Below are 19,375 nucleotides of genomic sequence, written 5' to 3'. Positions count from 1 at the left end.
AGATCGTGATTTGGGTTACATAAATGCACACCCGTATTTAAGAAAATAACCTTATTAAATATGCGCCAAAATACTACGCGTTATGATACTATTAGGTAGGACTGTGAAATTTACTAAATCGCTCATCTCGGAATCTAGGTATTTTATTATTATTTTTTAAAAAAAATAAATAAATAAGATTGGAGGACTGCAAATTTTTGTATTGTTTTTATTTATTTATTTATTTGCGAAATCCTCCCTTATTTTATGAATTCCCTTTAATGACTACATTTTTTATTATTACTAAGTTTGTCTATAGTTATAAAATCAATCTCTACATACTTAAAAGTAACATATTAATGACTAGTTTAAAACAAATATTAACGGAAAGTAATATTACCAAAATTATAATTATAAATACAACATGGAATTGTCAAAATAAAAATAATTATCCCATAGTCGGATAAAAAAATCATATTGTTAGATGACTTGAGCTTATTGAAATTAATTATTTACAAATACTGAAAATTGGAGAAAATCTTGATTACTAAACCATATTTCTAAAATTTAAATAATTTAACCTTAACTAACCTTGTTTTAATTCAAATCCTGTCCTAATACTTGATTCGCAAAATTAATTCATGTTTTAACTGAATTTAACTACATGATTCCGATTAACTTAACGTTGACAATACTAAAACCCTTATGAATAAGGAACTTAATCAATTTTTGCCAAACTGATTTAATAAAGTCATTTTTACGTTATTTCTTCTATTTTAATTATTGGACAGTTTTAATTAGTAATCAGGCTTAAATATATTACCTAATAATCCGGTTAAGACGTTATTTAATATATCGTTGCAACATGTCTAGTTATACCAAATGACAGTAATTTACAGAATAATAATTCATGAATAATCTAAATACAATTAAAAAAAATAAAACTAAATTAGAAATTTAACACTCCATTCTTCATTTCAGCTTACAAAATGCCAAAATTATAGTTGTGTACCAGATATTGTCAATATAAGAAGAAGAAAGTCAGCAACGTAATACGTAATACAGCAACAACAACAATAACCAGCAATAACCAGTCAACGAAACCCCAGTGACAGATTTGAAAATTCAAAATAAAATTCAGGAATGCCGAAAATAACGGACCGAAACCAAGGGAAATTTTTAGGTTTGAAGGGCTAATTAATGTTCAACCCTTAATTTCTAAACCTGTATATCAGAATATTTATCAGGTGTATACTACTCTCTCTTCTAATTTCCAACTCTTTTTTTTTCCTTGTATATTTTTCTTTCTTTTCTTTTCTTGAAAGTTTCAATGTTTTTCGGAATAACTATTCAGCTTTTTTTTTCTCTCTCTCTCTCTATCTGTCTGTGTGTTCTCTAAAATCTGATCAAGCCTCCTATATATATCACATCCCCAAACCCTTTAACTAATTAATAAAACACCCATTTTCTCTTACCAAACTCATTATCTTCCCACTCATCCCCATTTTAATCCCACTAAATTAAACAAATATATCAACAAATTCAAACTAAATGATGAACAACAAAGAAACAACTAAAAATTATCTTGATTGAACAACATCTTTAACAACAAACAAACCTAATTTTATATTCAACACCAACAAACATGTATATTCAGATTTCTAAATTCAATAATCATTTGAATTTAAAATTAAATCTAACAACATTACAACCAACAATTTCTATATTAAAACTAAACAAGATCATGAAGCAAGCTGGAGAAATAATCATAAATGATAAACAATAAACAAGAAATCAAACTATACAAATTTCGGATTCAAGATCAACCAAACAAAGTATGAACATGAATGAAAATATTCAATAACAATAACAAACAAACTTTATTCAAACTTCGAATTAAACTTAAACAAAACAAATAAACATATTCAAATCACTAATCTTCAAATAATCAACTAATCTTTCTTAAATTAAATCCAACAAAACTTATAACAAAGATACATGATCCAAAAATTAAAACCAAAACATAACTTCGCATTAAATTACTAAATTAAAAACGAACTTCAAACAAGATGAACACGAACTAAATCTATATTAACAACAAACAACGGATTTGAACGATTTAAACTAATACCTTTCTATATTAAAACTAAATCCTCTTAAAATTAATAGAACAAACTGAAAAATAATTAAAATGAATCTTCCACTTAAATCTAACAACAATATAATTAAACTAACAATTTTTATCTAAAAATAAATAAGAAAAATAAAACAAACTTATACTAATTCCAAATCTGAAAATATCAAACAAATTATGGACGAAATAAAACTTAGAACAACTAACCGTAAATGACCAACGACGAACATCGAACGAACTCTAAATGAAACCAACGAAATTTGGGACATAAACGGACTTGAAGACATCGAAGCAACAAGCACCAGTCGAGGTGAAAGATGAAGAAGAACGCAGCAACATAAAACAGTAGCGGCAACATGGAGATGAAGCAGTGGCGGGCAGCAGCATGGCGGAGTTGCGGCAGCAGCAGCAGCAGCGGCAGGCTGGGAATTTGGACAGTAGGGTCGGCGCGACGAGCTGGGCAGCAGCCATAGCAATGGTGGTCTCACGGGCTGTCCATGGCTGCTGACGATGGGGGAGTTGGGGCTGGTTATGACGACTGGGTCGCTTGGACAGAAGAGATGACGGAGGGTGGTCGACGGGATGGAAAACTGGTATCGTTTGGACGTGAAAAGAAGAAGAAGCAATGGCCAACCTTTTTGTTTTTCTCCTTTTCCTGTTTTTCTTCAGTTTTTTTTTTCAATGAAGAAGAGAATCCACAGTAGTCTTCTTCACCTTTCTGTTTTTTAGCCAAAACTTTTCCACCTGTGCCTTTCCTTTTCTCTCTTTTTCAATTCCCAAAATCCCTTTTTCTCGTTTCTTTCTTTTTCAATTCTTTTTTTTTCTTTTCCAAATTTTCCTTTTTGCTTTTTGAATCCGTTTTTCCATCCCCCTTGTCCCCACGTGCATTTTTTTGTGTCTTGTTCAAAAATATGGGCCCCACGTGTGTAGGGGTCCAAGACTTGTGTCCCCATGCGTGGTGGGCTCGGATTAATTATGGGCTAGGTCCGAAAATTAGGCCTAAAAACGGGTAGTTTGAACCCAAATATTATTCTTTCGCCCGGACCCGAGAATAAGAACACGACGTTGTTCAACTAATCCTATGTAAGAAAAATAACTACCAAAATAAGACTGTCATTTAAAACAAAACCATTTTTTTTAAATATTTTTTCCAAGACTAAAATAGCTACAAAGCATAAATAAAACTATTTTTGTCATTTTTGTTTTCATATAAAGATAAAATATAAAGTACTATTTTTTGTATTTTTTCAAGATTAAAATGGCTACAAAACGTTAAATTTGTAATTTTCGAAATTATACAATGATAAAAACATAAAGTACTATTTTTTAATATTTTTTTATGTTTTTAAAATGACTACAAAACATTAATAAAACTATATTTTTTTATAATTTCGAAATTATATAAAGTACAAAAGTAAGGTACTATTTTTTTGTATTTTTTCAAGTTTATGAGAAATACATAAGCTAAAATTTATATATATATTTTTTGTAATTTTTCTTTTGCGACGAAATAAAGTAAAATAGTCAAAATAGCTATATTAGACCCAATTTAAATATTCACACTAAAAATGTGAAAATTTCCGGGGAGGGTCAAAAATCACGCGTCTACAATCGTTACCTGCATCAATGACGTATGAGTGTTACCTATTCGTGGAGTTTCTGTCTCATCAGCGACAATTGCGGTTCCTGCGAGTATTGCGCCTTCGATATCCCTTTGAACGGGTTTGTCGAGTATATTGCTCAAGGTGTTTGTCAGCCACTCTTCTAATTGCCTTTTCACAGCCGGTGGTGCTTCTTCTACTGTGGATGTTGAGGTTTCCCTCTCGCGCGAGACAGTCATGACCTCATGCGCGGGAGGGGGGGGTGAGATCTCTCCTTCAGGTGTAGCACTTGACGTTGCGTTTTCATTGTCTTCCCTACCGGCTTCATTAAGGGAATTCAGGAGGTTATTCGTGACACCTACTATTGCCTTTAATCTTGTTTCTCCCTTTCCTTCCATTGTTGGCCTTTGTGAGGCTAAGGAGAGGTGATTATTTCTTTCAAGGAACTAGACGAAACTAAGATCTCAGCTATAGAAATCCTCACAGACGGCGCCAAATTGTTTGACTCAAAAGATATCGGAACCTTTTTGAATAAATCAATCAAAGAAAATGAATGGGTAAATCTTAGCTAAGTATAATAATCTCTAGAACAAAAGATAGATAAGGAGAACACAGAAGATAAAATTTCTTTATTTTGTCGAGACCAACCCTTAAACAATAATGACATCAATTGTTTATGTGAGCAAGTGTTATAGCAAGTGTTATGAGTTAGAAAAATGCCCAGGGGGTTTACAAAGTTTTTTTACGCTCTATATATAAGGGACAAACCCCTTCTAAACCCTAAAAGACAAGTCATAGGGAATATTCGAAATGATATTCCTAATGGGTCTGCACTGCTGCAAAAGTCGTAGTCTCTTGTTCGCCTGTAGGTCGTCCCCTGCAAGATGTCGAGCTACGAGGGTCTCGCCATTTGTCGTACTCATCAATGGTCGTGGTTGTTCAAATTTGGACCCATACACCTTGCTCAGTCTCCCTTGCACTAAGCTCTTCAACAAGTCTTCCAGTAAACCGACGACTCATCCCGACTGGCTAGCGATGAGGATAAAAGAATCCTGGTTGAATTCTTTTCCTAATTGTAGTATATATAATTCTTTCCTGGGTTTTGGTTGAATTTTTTGCTATATTATTACAGATTTTATTTAGTAATTCAAAAACATCATAGCACACTATTTTTATTCGCGGGGAGAAAACGGCAGTGAAAAGTTTGTTATTTGCGGAGATAACGGGGTGAAAAGTTTGCTAGAGAAAATGGCAATTGTAGACGTGTGATTTTTGACCCTCCCTGGGAATTTTCACATTTTTAGCGTGAATGTTTAAATTGGGTCTAATATAGCTATTTTGACTATTTTACTTTATTTCGTCGCAAAAGAAAAATTACAAAAAATATATATATATAAATTTTAGCTTATGTATTTCTCATAAACTTGAAAAAATACAAAAAAATAGTACCTTATTTTTGTACTTTATATAATTTCGAAAATTATAAAAAATATAGTTTTATTAATGTTTTGTAGTCATTTTAATCTTTAGAAAAAAAAACAATACTTTATATTTTATCTTTATATAAAAAACGAAAATTACAAAAATAGTTTTATTAATGTTTTGTAGCTATTTTAATCTTGAAAAAATATTAAAAAATAGTTTTATTTTAAATGTCAGTCTTATTTTGGTAGTTATCTTACTTGCATAGGATTAATTGAATAACATCGTGTTTTTATTCTCGGGTCTGGGCAAAGAATAATATTTGGGTTCAAACTACCCGTTTTTAGGCCTAATTTTCGGACCTAGCCCGTAATAATCCGAGCCCACCACACATGGGGGATACGCGTGGGGAACACGGACGGAACACCACACACGAGAACCCCACCGCGCATGGGGACACAAGTATTGGACCCCTACACACGTGAGGTCCATGTTCTTTGAACAAGATACAAAACCCACGGACTGTGGATCTTCTTGACGGGGGACTGGAACTAGAAAAAAAGGACTTTTACAAAATAGGACTTTTACACTTGAGAGCTTGAAGACTAGAGAAGTAAGACTTAGAGGAGGAAGACTGAGACTTGAACTCGAAAGATTTTTGAGGATTATTTTGAGGGAGGAATACATTCTAGAAAATTTCAAGAGTGTTAGAGAGTTTAAAAAGAGAAAACAAAAACAAAGTGAGAAACGAGTTTAGTCTCGGGTTTAATACACGTGGGTTTGAGTATGTTTGTGGTGATGTGGTTTGTTGCTGTTTAAGTCTTTTACAAACTTTTGGGTTTGTTCTATCGAGCTTGCTTGATTTTCTTCAAATTTTCCTGGGTTTTAATTCTGCTTCAAATTGCTGCTGTGGGATTGTTGTTACGTCGCTGTGTTACAACTGCTGCTGACTCCTCCTTCTTTTCTTCTTGTACTGCCATTTTCAGGTACACATTTGTACACTCTCGGCTTGAAGCGAAAAATGAAATATTAATCAGGCTTTGTTTCCTCTTGAAGTCCTCTTGTTCAAATTTGTGTTTGAATAGAATTTTCCTTTCTTTGTATAAAATGTAGTTGACTGATTAATGAGTAATGGGGTTGCACATGTATAACTTCTTCATCTAATAATGCTAGTTTAAATTAATCAAAGAATAATTAATTTGTTTCGATATTATTGTGCATTTATCTCATGTTCTAGTGTTAGTAAATGATAGAATATAGAATAAAAGAAATCCTTCTTGGTACAAACTCAATTGCAATTTTCCATTTGCATTAACCACAAACTAATAACTAATAAGTTACGTTTGTTTAAGCATGTAATTAATCGAGAGATTTTATTTTTATTTTTAGAGACAAATTTAATAGAAAAATGTAGTCGCTGTAGGTTTACCCTTTTAAATAAAAATGAGACGAGCCTCGCCAAATAAAACGCATAAATTGCGGGGCCCTCATAAAAAATGTATGTGTTAATTACTTAAAGCTCGGGACAGGCCGCTTAGCGAACTCCACGGCCTTACCCAAAAAAAAATGCTAATCGCTTTAGGCGCGCATTTTAATAAATCTTACCTTCTTAAACTCGGGTGCACATTTATGTGACCCAAACCCAAATCTCAACGGAATCGAAATGTGTCTCTAATCACGGGTACATTGATTGTGACGTGGTTCGAGATGCGTGTCCATGACGTTGCAAATTCCTTTAAAAAATAAGAATGAGATGAGCCTCGCCGAATAAAAATACAAAATTGCAGGGCCCTCAGTAAATATTTGCTTTAAAATTGCTTAGATTCCGGGACGGGCCGTTTAGCAAATTTCACGGCCCTACCCAAAACAATGATACGTTAGTCGCTTTAGGCGCGTATTTAATAATGTTGGCTTCTTAAACTCGGGTGCACATTTATGTGACCCAAATCCAAATCTCAACAGAGTTGAAATATGCCAACAACCACGGGTGCATTGATGTGACGTGGTTCGAGATGTGTTTCCACGATATTGTAATTCTTGATAAAAATAATAATAATAATTATGAAAGCGGTAAAAAGTTAAAATTTGCACATAAGTTCAATATGTATTAAATCAAATCATCAAGCCGAATATGACAGCTGAGCGACCGTGCTAGAACCACGGAACTCGGGAATGCCTAACACCTTCTCCCGGGTTAACAGAATTCCTTATCCGGATTTCTGGTTCGCGGACTGTAATACAGAGTCATTCTTTTCCTCGATTCAGGATTAAATTGGTGACTTGGGACACCCTAAATCTCCCAAGTGGCGACTCTGAAATAAATAAACAAATCCCGTTTCGATTGTCTTTTAATTGGAAAAAACTCCTTCACCCCTCGCGGGGGCGGAAAAAGGAGGTGTTACAGTTCTGGCGACTCTGCTGGGGATTAACTCAGAACCACTAGTTCAGGGTTAGAAATTCGAGCTTAGATAAATTGTTATATTTGGTTTTATCTGATTCTGTTACATGATATATGCCTAATGTGCTAAATGATGCTTTTACCGCTTTGATATTATCTGAACTGTATATAAATTGTGCCGAAACCCTTCTCTTCTTACCTCCGGGGAGAAGCTCGCTGGTCGAGACTCCCTATTCTGTTAGTGTCGATACCTGAAATAAGAAAGAGGCCGGACAAGTTACAAAGCCGGACGATCCCGCGGGTCCCCGGTACGTAGCCCCCTCCTCGACTCGAGTTGTCCGCTCGAGTACACAGTCTAGAACAAATACCCAGGTTATGAACCTAGAATAACTCAGCTTCATGCCGGATCCCTAGTAGGAACGTTTGTTTGCATCACGTGCATTTGACTTTGGAGGCTCAACACAAGGGTTGGGTCTGTCTAGGACAGGTGTACCAAAAAATAAAAATGATCATCCTGATGCATCTTACCTGCTGCTACTTGTGCATTTATTTGATTCAGACTTGTGTGTTGACCGATTTTTGAATATCAGGAATATTGTGAAATAGAAAAAAAAAGAGAAAAAAAAAGAAATAGCGGTTAGGGAATTGATTGTTTATTTTTGAAAAAACCCAATGCCCAAATACTGTCAAAACTCTGCCGAAATTTTGAGAAAATGAGAAAAAAAATGTCTTATTAGTTTGTTTTATTAAAAGCAAAGGAAAAATAGAGGAAAAAAAGGGTCGTTGTTCTGTCTTGTTTTTCAAAAAAAAAATAGAGAAAAAAAATAGTTTGTCTTGCCATGAAAATGAAAACAAAAAAGAGTCTTGTTTTTAAAATGGTTTTATTTATTTATTTATTTATTTATGAAAATGCCAAAAATAAAAAAATAAAAAGAGTCGGGCGTTGAAAGTAGTTTTATTATTTGTTGCAAATATATATATATATATATATATATATATATATATATATATATATACAAAAAAAATTTCTTTATTTCCAAAAAAAATATATATATATCTTTATTTGTTGCAAAAAATATTTGTCTTGCCAAAAAGTCTAGAAAAGTTTTTTTAGACCCCCAATTTTCGAAACAAAAAATCCAAAAATATTTCCATTATTGACTTCTTTAGAAAGTCTTTTTAATTATTTTAAAAATAAAATAAAATAAAATAAATAAAATAAAAAATCTGAAAATATTTTCCTTCTTCTTTCAAAATTGAAAAGAAAATTCAAAATTCAAAAAAATACTTTTAGAAGCATTTCTTTCATTGAAAGTAAAATTCCAAAAATATTTTCTTAGAAATCCTTCTTTGCAAAAATGCTCCCTTTCTTCTTTATAAGTCTTTTCTTCAAAAAATAAAATAAAATAAAATAAAATAAAAAGTTAGTACATTTACTTATTCATGATCTTCCCGAACTAAGCGGGTTTGATTCAACCCCACCTTTTGCTAAAATAGCCAAAAACAAATAAATAATAATAAAAAAACATGTCAAAATTTTAATTCTGTCATAAATAAGTCGGGTGATGCTGTTTTTATCACAAATAGCCGAATGTTCCCAAAAGGGACGCCGGAGGGCTGACTTTGCATAAACAGCCACCTTTGGGTTATTTTTTAAGATTTGGTCCAGTTGACCCACAGAGCCTTAAAAATCTTCGTCCCTGAGACGTTGAAAGGCCGTGTTTGCAATATTGAATTTGAAAAACGATAAAAAGAGTAATAAATAAGTCAGGTGATGTTGTTTTGTCATAAATAGCCGAATGTTCCCGAAAGGGACGCCGGAAGGCTGACTTTGCATAAACAGCCACCTTTTGGGTCATGTTTAGGATTTTTGGTCCAGTTGACCCACACAGCCTTAAAAATCTTCGTCCCCGAGGCGCTGAAGGGATGTGTTTGCAACAACAGGTCTTTTATTTTAATTTTTTTTTAAAAAAACAAAACAAAAAAACAACAAAGAGTTAGCGGTCAGGTGAATATCATTTGGATTTTTAGTCAAAATAAGCCGAGCCAGCTTCGGCAGTGTCTTAAACCGTTCTTGCCGAAATAGCCTTAGAGTATCTTTCAGTTGTCGAAAGGCTATTTTCGTAAAAGAACGGACAAATTTGTAAAGTATCATAAAATAATCCTCCCCGACCTCAAAATTCATGTGAAATTTGGAAGGGGCCACATTTGCAAAAATAACCGTTTGGTTGCATTTGTCAAACGCAAAAAGGGAGCTGGCCGTTTGTTTTGGAGTTTGTCAATCTCTTAATTAGAATATGTGGGTTGTTTGATTTTCGAGTTTGTAGGTCATCTTCAAACTTTTGAAACCCGGTTTGTTTTAATATGAAAATTGAAAAAAAATGTTTATTATTGTTTATCTTTTATTTGGCCGAACTACGCAAGGTCTGATTCATGCGGGGTCATGATACGTAGGCAATCTCCATAAGATTCGACCACGACAAAAAAGAAAAAAAATGAAAAAGAATGAAAAAAAAGAATGAAAAAAAAATATGAAAAAGAATGAAAAAAGAATGAAAAATAAATGATGAAAAATCGAAGAAAAAAAAAGAAAAAAAAAAGATGTTGTTAATAATGAGGACCGACTGAGTCCATTCTAACCTGTTTTGTTTTGAATCGCAAAGAAAGTTAAGGTGGTTGGTTTGTGGTAAGCCGGACAATGACACCCAGAATATCGCGCGGAATCCTTTACCTGCACATCATGCGGGGATCAGGCCTGATGACAGAAGCACTCGAATCCTATTGGGGAATTGTTGACTAAGGTTGATGATATTGAAGTTGGCAATGGTCTGGACAATACTGATGCGAAGCTCAGTGGCTAAGATGCCAATTTTGATAAAGTGGGAGGACGCTCCGTTCCTTGGTTAGCAAGAGAGAAGCTTGTTGGTGGCTTATTTTGTTGTCATTTCTGTTGTCCGGATTATTCTTAGGGTTGTAATACGGATATTGTCTTGTGTCAAACCTTCTTATCTTTCCATTTTGTCATAGTTGTTTGTTTAAGTTTTGTCCAGTTTGTTTTAGGATTTTATTCTGGTTTGTTTTATTTGTCTTGTTATTCAAACCATTCCACCGGTAGTCTAAAGCAAATCCGGTCTTTTATTATTTCCAGTCATCTTTTTGTTTAGTCCTTTTATCATTTTTATTCAACGCCGATTCTAGTGACATGACATGCGCACACAGTTTGGGCCTAGTCTTTAAAGTTAATCATAAAACCCCGGAAAGGTGATCAGAACATTTAAAAGAAATAAGGAAGGTTTGGGATTATTCGGAGCTCGAGTCATACGGAACTAGGGCAAGTAAAACACAAAGAAAACCGCTAAAAGAAAGATTCGCCAAATTGGCATGAGGGTCGAAAGTGAGAGTGTCGCCCAACGGTGCTTTAGAAATGACAAAGGAAAAAGCAAATGTGTGAATATAATTGTCAAGTACAGCACCATCGGAAGAGGCTACAAATCTTTGTTTAAATGTGTTGTTTGCACTGGCATGTTTTGAAGACTGGAATGACGAAGGCATTTTGTTCTGCTACCTAAACACTTTATCCTTCGTTACCCCTTTTGAGCCTTATTTATTTTTCTTTCATACCCCTCATTCGGAATCGGTAACAACAGGGTAGAAACACAAAACATGGAAGATAAAAAGAAAAAAAAAAGAGAAAAAAAAAAGAAAACAACAGAACGAAAAAAAAGGAAAGAGAGAAAAGAAAAGAAAAATGCTAACAAAAAAATAAAATAAGAAAGTCAAATGAAAAAAGAGGAATTGGGAACTACGTTCGACCTGATTCTTCAAAGAGGATACGTAGGCGCCTCATGGCTCGGTCATGGTGTAATAAAAATTTAAAAAATATAAATAAATAATCCCCAAGCAAGAAACTGGGGCGAGGGTTGCGCTTGTTGTAAACAAATATGGTTCCGAAGGTTGTAATTATGAACCTCAAATTGATTTGTTTTTGAGCCTTTAATAACCTTTCTTTCTAGCCTGTCCAAAAAACCCACATTACGGTCCAAAGAAAGACCTTCTGATCAGTCTTCAAAAGATGTCAAGTCAGACAAATGAGAGTCTTACCGATGAACATAACACTCTGATCCGCAGCAGAAAGGACTCTATTCCCCAGCAGAGAGAGTCATATCGGCAACACTCCAAATCCCCAGCTGGAAAGATACAAATGAGAGAGTCTTATCGGTAAAAATCTTCACGGACACCATAAGGCGATGAAAGCTGGAAAAAAAAATATGAGAGAGGCTTGATAGTGAAAACCCTTCGGGCACTACAAGTCGAATAAGATTGAGAATCAGATGGGGAATCGCCAAGCGAAGATCTTGAAAGACGATTGACGGCGGATGATAGGCCACATGTGCATGTCATGACCATTAGAGTCGGTATCTGCATTTGATAGGTTTTTATTTATAGTTTCTCTTGTTAAAGAGTCATATTTTTCCTTTGTCCTTTATTTGTTCCCCCTTTTGTTTATCTTTCTCCTTTCATAGAAACATTCCCCAGTAGAGTCTGTTTGGTCAAAACCAGTGGGAAATGACTTCAAAATAGGCCATCAACTTTCCAATCATGTAAGATGAGATCTGACTAGTACATCCAAGTGGTATAGTCAGCAAGGAACAAGCGCAAGGCCAGTGTCAAGAAAGATATCCCCAGCAAAAGGGAATTGACAAAAGGATTGACGAGTGTCAAGAGGGATACCCTTGCCGAAATCAAGGGTTATAAACCTCAAGGCCAAGGCCTGTGGACAAATCAAGAAGAGCAATGGGCATGATTTGGGAAATTCATGCGAGACTAAAAGGTCGGGAAAATGACAGTTTCCGAACTATGCCACAAAAGAAGAGGGATATCCCCAGCGGAAAGGGATCATTCCCAGTAAATAATATCATCCCCCGCAAGTTTTTTGGAACGCAAAACAGGGAAGAAGAAAGGGAAAAGCCATCCCCAGTAGGAGTATCACAACCAACCACCGCGTTTTAAACTAACAAATTTTGTTTGATTTGAAATAGGTAAAGGAAATGGCATTGATGACGGAAATGCATGCCACAAGGGAGATTATCAAACTGGGGCAGAAAATTTTCCTTTCATTTAGAAAATTTTCTGGAAGTCAGGTACCCATTTGGGAAAGAATAAAGATAACACCAGTCTCAAGGGAAGTGGTCTTTGAACCAGTGTTACCCCCAGCATAGCAAGTTTTAATGAAGGAAGTTGTTCCCTAGTGGACTGAACAAAAGGATGAAACTTGTGCCCGGAAAAAGTAAAAGGCCAGTATCATTCCCAGCAGCCTTCAGAAGAGTGAAGCACTAGTTTTGAAGGAATCAAAATCCCCCAGTAGTGATATCTTTAACAGCGTTATCCCCGGCTGATAACATTTTATCCCCAGCAATGTTGAGAGAGAAAAGGGGAAAAAACAACACGAGCTTTTCAAAGGAGATAACCATCCCCCAACAGGTAAGTAAATAATCCCCAGCAAGTTTTGAGGTAAGACATTTTCAAGTTTTGAGGATATTTTGGGTTCATCCGCCCTCGAATAGGATATTTTGGGTTCATCCACCCTCGAATAGGATATTTTGGGTTCATCCGCCCTCGAATAGGATATTTTGGGTTCATCCGCCCTCGAATAGGATATTTTGGGTTCATCCGCCCTCGAATAGGATTTTATTTTCAAAGTTGTTGAAGTCAGGAGCCCGCCTGGAGAACGGAGGCTGAATTATTTTAAAGTTGTTGTCGAAGTCAGGAGCCCACCTGGAGAATGGAGGCTGACATTTTGAAGTTGAAGAAGTCAGGAGCCCGCCTGTAGAACGGAGGTTGTTAAATTTTAAGTTGAAGAAGTCAGGAGCCCGCCTGAAGAGAGGAAAGACGTTTTATTTTTAAAGTTGTTTAAATCTCGCCAACCTAAAGAAAGGAATGGCATTTTATTTTCGAAGTTGTTGTTGAAGTCAGGAGCCCGCCTGAAGAGAGGAAAGGCGTTTTATTTTTTAAAGTTGTTGAAATCTTGCCAGCCTAAAAAAGGAATGGCATTTTATTTTCAAAGTTGTTGAAATCAGGAGCCCGCCTGAAGAGAGGAAAGACGTTTTATCTTTAAAAGTTGTTGAAATCTCGCCAGCCTAAAGAAAGGAATGGCATTTTATTTTCAAAGTTGTTGTTGAAATCAGGAGCCCGCCTGAAGAGAGGAAAGGCGTTTTATTTTTCAAAGTTGTTGAAGTCATGAGCCCGCCTGAAGAGAGGAATGGCGTTTTATTTTTAAAAGTTGTTGAAATCTCGCCAACCTAAAGAAAGGAATGGCATTTTATTTTTCAAAGTTATTGAAGTCAGGAGCCCGCCTGAAGAGAGGAAAGGCGTTTTATTTTTTAAAAAAAAGTTGTTGAAATCTCGCCAGCCTAAAGAAAGGAATGGCATTTTATTTTCAAAGTTGTTGAAGTCAGGAGCCCGCCTGAAGAGAGGAAAAGCGTTTATTTTTCAAAGTTGTTGAAGTCAGGAGCCCGCCTGAAGAGAGGAAAGGCTTTTATTTGTAAAAGTTGTTTAAATCTCGCCAACCTAAAGGAAGGAATGACACTTTATTTTCAAAAAAGTTGTTGTTAGAATCAGGCGCCCACCTGTATAACGAGAGAAATACTTTTCGGTCTTTACATTTTATGTCTCAGGCACCCACCTGTATAACGAAAGGAATACTTTTTAGTCTTATACTTCAGATTTTGAAATCAGTAACCCCACCGGAAGGCAGAAGGTTACAACAGGAATCCCCAGCAGTTTCGAGGGAAGACAACACAGGTAAGTAAATAATTCAGGAATAAGGAAATGGTTCACGCATAGGAGACGCACTTCCTAAGTTTAGTTTTGCCCATAGGAGATGCACTTCCTAAGTTATTTTTACCCATAGGAGACGCACTTCCTAAGTTTATTTTTACCCCTAGGAGACGTACTTCCTAAGTTTAATTTCATGCATAGGAGACGCACTTCCTGAATTAAGTTTTCATTAGTAGGAGACGCACTTCCTAGTTTAAAATCATTAAAATTTCACCCATAGGAGACGCACTTCCTAAGTTTATTTTACCCCTAGGAGACGCAATTCCTAAGTTTAATTTTATGCATAGGAAACGCACTTCCTGAATTAAGTTTTCATTGTTAGGAGACGCACTTCCTAGTTCAAAATCATTAAAATTTCACCCATAGGAGACGCACTTCCTAAGTTTATTTTACCCCTAGGAGACGCACTTCGTAGTCCGGGTCGTTCAGGTTATATTTTTGCTTTAGGAGACGCACTTCCTAGTCTGGTTCATTTAAGATTTCATTCGTAGGAGACGCATTTCCTAATTGGATTCATTGAGATTTTACCCATAGGAGGCACACTTCCTAAAATTGATAGTTCATTTATAGGAGACGCACTTCCTAGTTTGGTTTTTTCAGGTTATATTTTATTTCAGGAGACGCACTTCCGAAATTGAGATTTCACCCTTAGGAGATGCACTTCCTAGTTTGATTCATTTTAAGTTCGACCATAGGAGACGCACTTCCTAGTCTAGTTTATTGAAGTTTTACCTGTAGGAGACGCACTTCCTAATCAAGGTCTTTCAAGTTTTTCTTTTAGGAGGCACTTCCTAAATTGAGATTTTATTCATGGGAGACGCACTTCCTAGTTTTAGTCACTGAAGTTTTCACCCCTAGGAGACGCACTTCCTAGTTTAGTTCATTTCGATTCAACCATAGAAGACGCACCTCCTAGTTTGAGTCATTGAGGTTTTATTTTAGCAGACACATTTGCTAGCAAGAGATTTTTTGGTTTTACTCGTAGGAGATGCACATCCTAGTCTAGTCTTTAGTTTACTCTCACCATTGCATCAGTAGTATAAGTGGGTTACAATTTTGCTAACGACTCACAAATCTTCCCAATGCAAACTGGGTTAGGAAATTTCGTTTGTTTTGTTTGTTTTGGTTGTAGGATCCCGCCCGGAGAGCGGAGGGTTACAACAAAAATCCCCAGCATTCAATCCAAGTTAGAAATAGTAGAAGCTCGCCTCAAGAATGCGAGTCAACAGTCTGAGATGATCAACAGAAGCTAGTCAAAAAAACAAAAACAAGAAAAGAAAAAAAAGCAAGCATAAAAAAAAAATGAATCCAAAGTACGGAAGTGGAGAACAGATATGGTCTGCTCAAGAACTAGCACCTACAACTAGCAAGTATCAAGGTTCAAATCCAAAGTATGTATGAAGCACCATTCAAGACTCAAGATCAAGTTTCAGAAGACTTATAGATAGGAATCCTTGTAACTAGTAGTTGATAGGCTTAGTTAGTCATTTTCATTTTTCATTTTTTGTAACAGCAGGACCGCGGACCGGAACCTCAATGGAATGGCACCTCGATCGGCTCTTCACCTCAATACACTCTACCATCTCTCTCATTTCCGAACTACACGTGGCCTGATTCCTTTATAACCAAGGATATGTAGGCAGCTCAGATACCAGGGCTCGGTCACATTCCCTTCCTTTCCTTAGTGTAGTCCCTCCAAATAATGGTCGGGTCAAAAACATGTCTAGTCGTTCTTTGTCAGAAAACTCTTCGTGTTTCCAGTCAAAGAGGGGCAGCTGTAGACGTGTGATTTTTGACCCTCCCCGAGAATTTTCACATTTTTAGCGTGAATATTTAAATTGGGTCTAATATAGCTATTTTGACTATTTTACTTTATTTCGTTGCAAAAGAAAAATTACAAAAAATATATGTATAAATTTTAGCTTATGTATTTCTCATAAACTTGAAAAAATACAAAAAAAATAGTACCTTATTTTTGTACTTTATATAATTTCGAAAATTATAAAAAATATAGTTTTATTAATGTTTTGTAGTCATTTTAATCTTTAGAAAAAAAAACAATACTTTATATTTTATCTTTATATAAAAAACGAAAATTACAAAAATAGTTTTATTAATGTTTTGTAGCTATTTTAATCTTGAAAAAATATTAAAAAATAATATTGTTTTAAATGTCAGTCTTATTTTGGTAGTTATTTCGCTTGCATAGGATTAATTGAATAACATCGTGTTTTTATTCTCGGGTCTGGGCAAAGAATAATATTTGGGTTCAAACTTCCCGTTTTTAGGCCTAATTTTCGGACCTAACCCGTAATAATCCGAGCCCACCACACATGGGGGATACGCGTGGGGAACACGGGCGGAACACCATACACGGGAACCCCACCGCGCATGAGGGACACCTGTCTTGGACCCCTACACATGTGAGGTCCATGTTCTTTGAACAAGATACAAAACCCACGGACTGTGGATCTTCTTGACGGGGGACTGGAACTAGAAAAAGAGGACTTTTACACTTGAGAGCTTGAAGACTAGAGAAGTAAGACTTAGAGGAGGAAGACTGAGACTTGAACTCGAAAGATTTTTGAGGATTATTTTGAGGGAGGAATCCATTCTGAAAAATTTCAAGAGTGTTAGAGAGTTTAAAAAGAGAAAACAAAAACAAAGTGAGAAACGAGTTTAGTCTCGGGTTTAATACACGTGGGTTTGAGTATGTTTGTGGTGATGTGGTTTGTTGCTGTTTAGGTCTTTTACAAACTTTTGGGTTTGTTCTATCGAGCTTGCTTGATTTTCTTCAAATTTTCCTGGGTTTTAATTCTGGTTCAAATTGCTGCTGTGGGATTGCTGTTACGTCACTGTGTTACTACTGCTGCTGACTTCTCCTTCTTTTCTTCTTGTACTGCCATTTCCAGGTACACATTTGTACACTCTCGGCTTGAAGCGAAAAATGAAATATTAATCAAGCTTTGTTTCCTGTTGAAGTCCTCTTGTTCAGATTTGTGTTTGAATAGAATTTTCCTTTCTTTGTATAAAATGTAGTTGACTGATTAATGAGTAATGGGGTTGCACATGTATAACTTCTTCATCTAATAATGCTAGTTTAAATTAATCAAAGAATAATTAATTTGTTTCGATATTATTATGTATCTATCTCATGTTCTAGTGTTAGTAAATGATAGAATATAGAATAAAAGAAATCCTTCTTGGTACAAGCTCGATTGCAATTTTCCATTTGCATTAACCACAAACTAATAACTAATAAGTTACGTTTGTTTAAGCATGTAATTAATCGAGAGATTTTCTTTTTATTTTTAGAGACAAATTTAATAGAAAAATGTAATCGCTGTAGGTTTATCCTTTTAAATAAAAATGAGACGAGTCTCGCCAAATAAAACGCATAGATTGCGGGGCCCTCACAAAAAATGTATGTGTTAATTACTTAAAACTCGGGACAGGCCGCTTAGCGAACTCCACGGCCTTACCCAAAAAAAATAATAATACGCTAATCGCTTTAGGCGCGCATTTTAATAAATCTTACCTTCTTAAACTCGGGTGCACATTTATGTGACCCAAACCCAAATCTCAACGGAGTTGAAATGTGTCTCTAATCACGGGTACATTGATTGTGACGTGGTTCGAGATGCGTGTCCATGACGTTGCAAATTCCTTTTAAAAATAAGAATGAGATGAGCCTCGCCGAATAAAAATACAAAATTGCGGGGCCCTCAGTAAATATTTGCTTTAAAATTGCTTAGATTCCGGGACGGGCCGTTTAGCAAATTTTACGGCCCTACCCAAAACAATGATACGCTAGTCGCTTTAGGCGCGTATTTAATAATGTTGGCTTCTTAAACTCGGGTGCACATTTATGTGACCCAAATCCAAATCTCAACAGAGTTGAAATATGCCAACAACCACGGGTGCATTGATGTGACGTGGTTCGAGATGTGTTTCCACGATGTTGCAATTCTTGATAAAAATAATAATAATAATTATGAAAGCGGTAAAAAGTTAAAATTTGCACATAAGTTCAATATGTATTAAATCAGATAATCAAGCCGAATATGACAGTTGAGCGACCGTGCTAGAACCACGGAACTCGGGAATGCCTAACACCTTCTCCCGGATTAACAGAATTCCTTATTCGAATTTCTGGTTCGCGGACTGTAATACAGAGTCATTCTTTTCCTCGATTCGGGATTAAATTGGTGACTTGAGACATCCTAAATCTCACAAGTGGCGACTCTGAAATAAATAAATAAATTCCGTTTCGATTGTCCTTTAATTGAAAAAAACTCCTTCACCCCTCGCGGGGGCGGAAAAAGGAGGTGTGACAGCAATGATTTGTGCTAAATTAATAGGGGTAAATTTGTCATTTTAATATTTTATCCATGTATTAGTTATTTCATCTTCAACCTTGCATAAAATAATACATAGATTGATTTATAACTTATACATATATTATTTATGTAGAATTGTAAAATGCCAACCAAAGATGGTATTAGTTATGTTGAATTTGGTACAAAATAATTGATGTCTATCAAACATGGTATAAGCTATGTTACCCCTACTACATGAATAATTTTTCCCCGCCCGGCTACCAAATGACCCAAATGTATATTTGAGAGATTCTACATTATTATCACTTTTAGCCCGCGCCAAAAATTATTTATATCTGGTAATCAAAAAATATATTATTTTTTTACAGCATTATACAAAGTCATTTTTCCTACATACTCGGCCTTATTGAGACATGTACATATTACATTAGGCGTGAGTCCATTTTATGCATAAGTGAGAATTTACATGTGGCCCAAAATAATCGAGCTCACATCAAATGGCCCAAAATAATACAATCTCCCCCCTCCCCCTCCCCCAAAATAGCACAGTTAGTCAGTTTTCGGACTGATAATTGAAAAATAATTAATGTTTGTAAAGTCATTAAAAAATAGATACTATTTTACTGCAACACGGAAAGTTCCAGCATAATATACTGGAGATTGG

The sequence above is a fragment of the Nicotiana tabacum genome, chromosome 16, assembly GCF_000715075.1.
Source record: "Nicotiana tabacum cultivar K326 chromosome 16, ASM71507v2, whole genome shotgun sequence".
Classification (NCBI taxonomy): Eukaryota; Viridiplantae; Streptophyta; class Magnoliopsida; order Solanales; family Solanaceae; genus Nicotiana; species Nicotiana tabacum.
Note: the sequence above shows the minus strand (reverse complement) of the source record.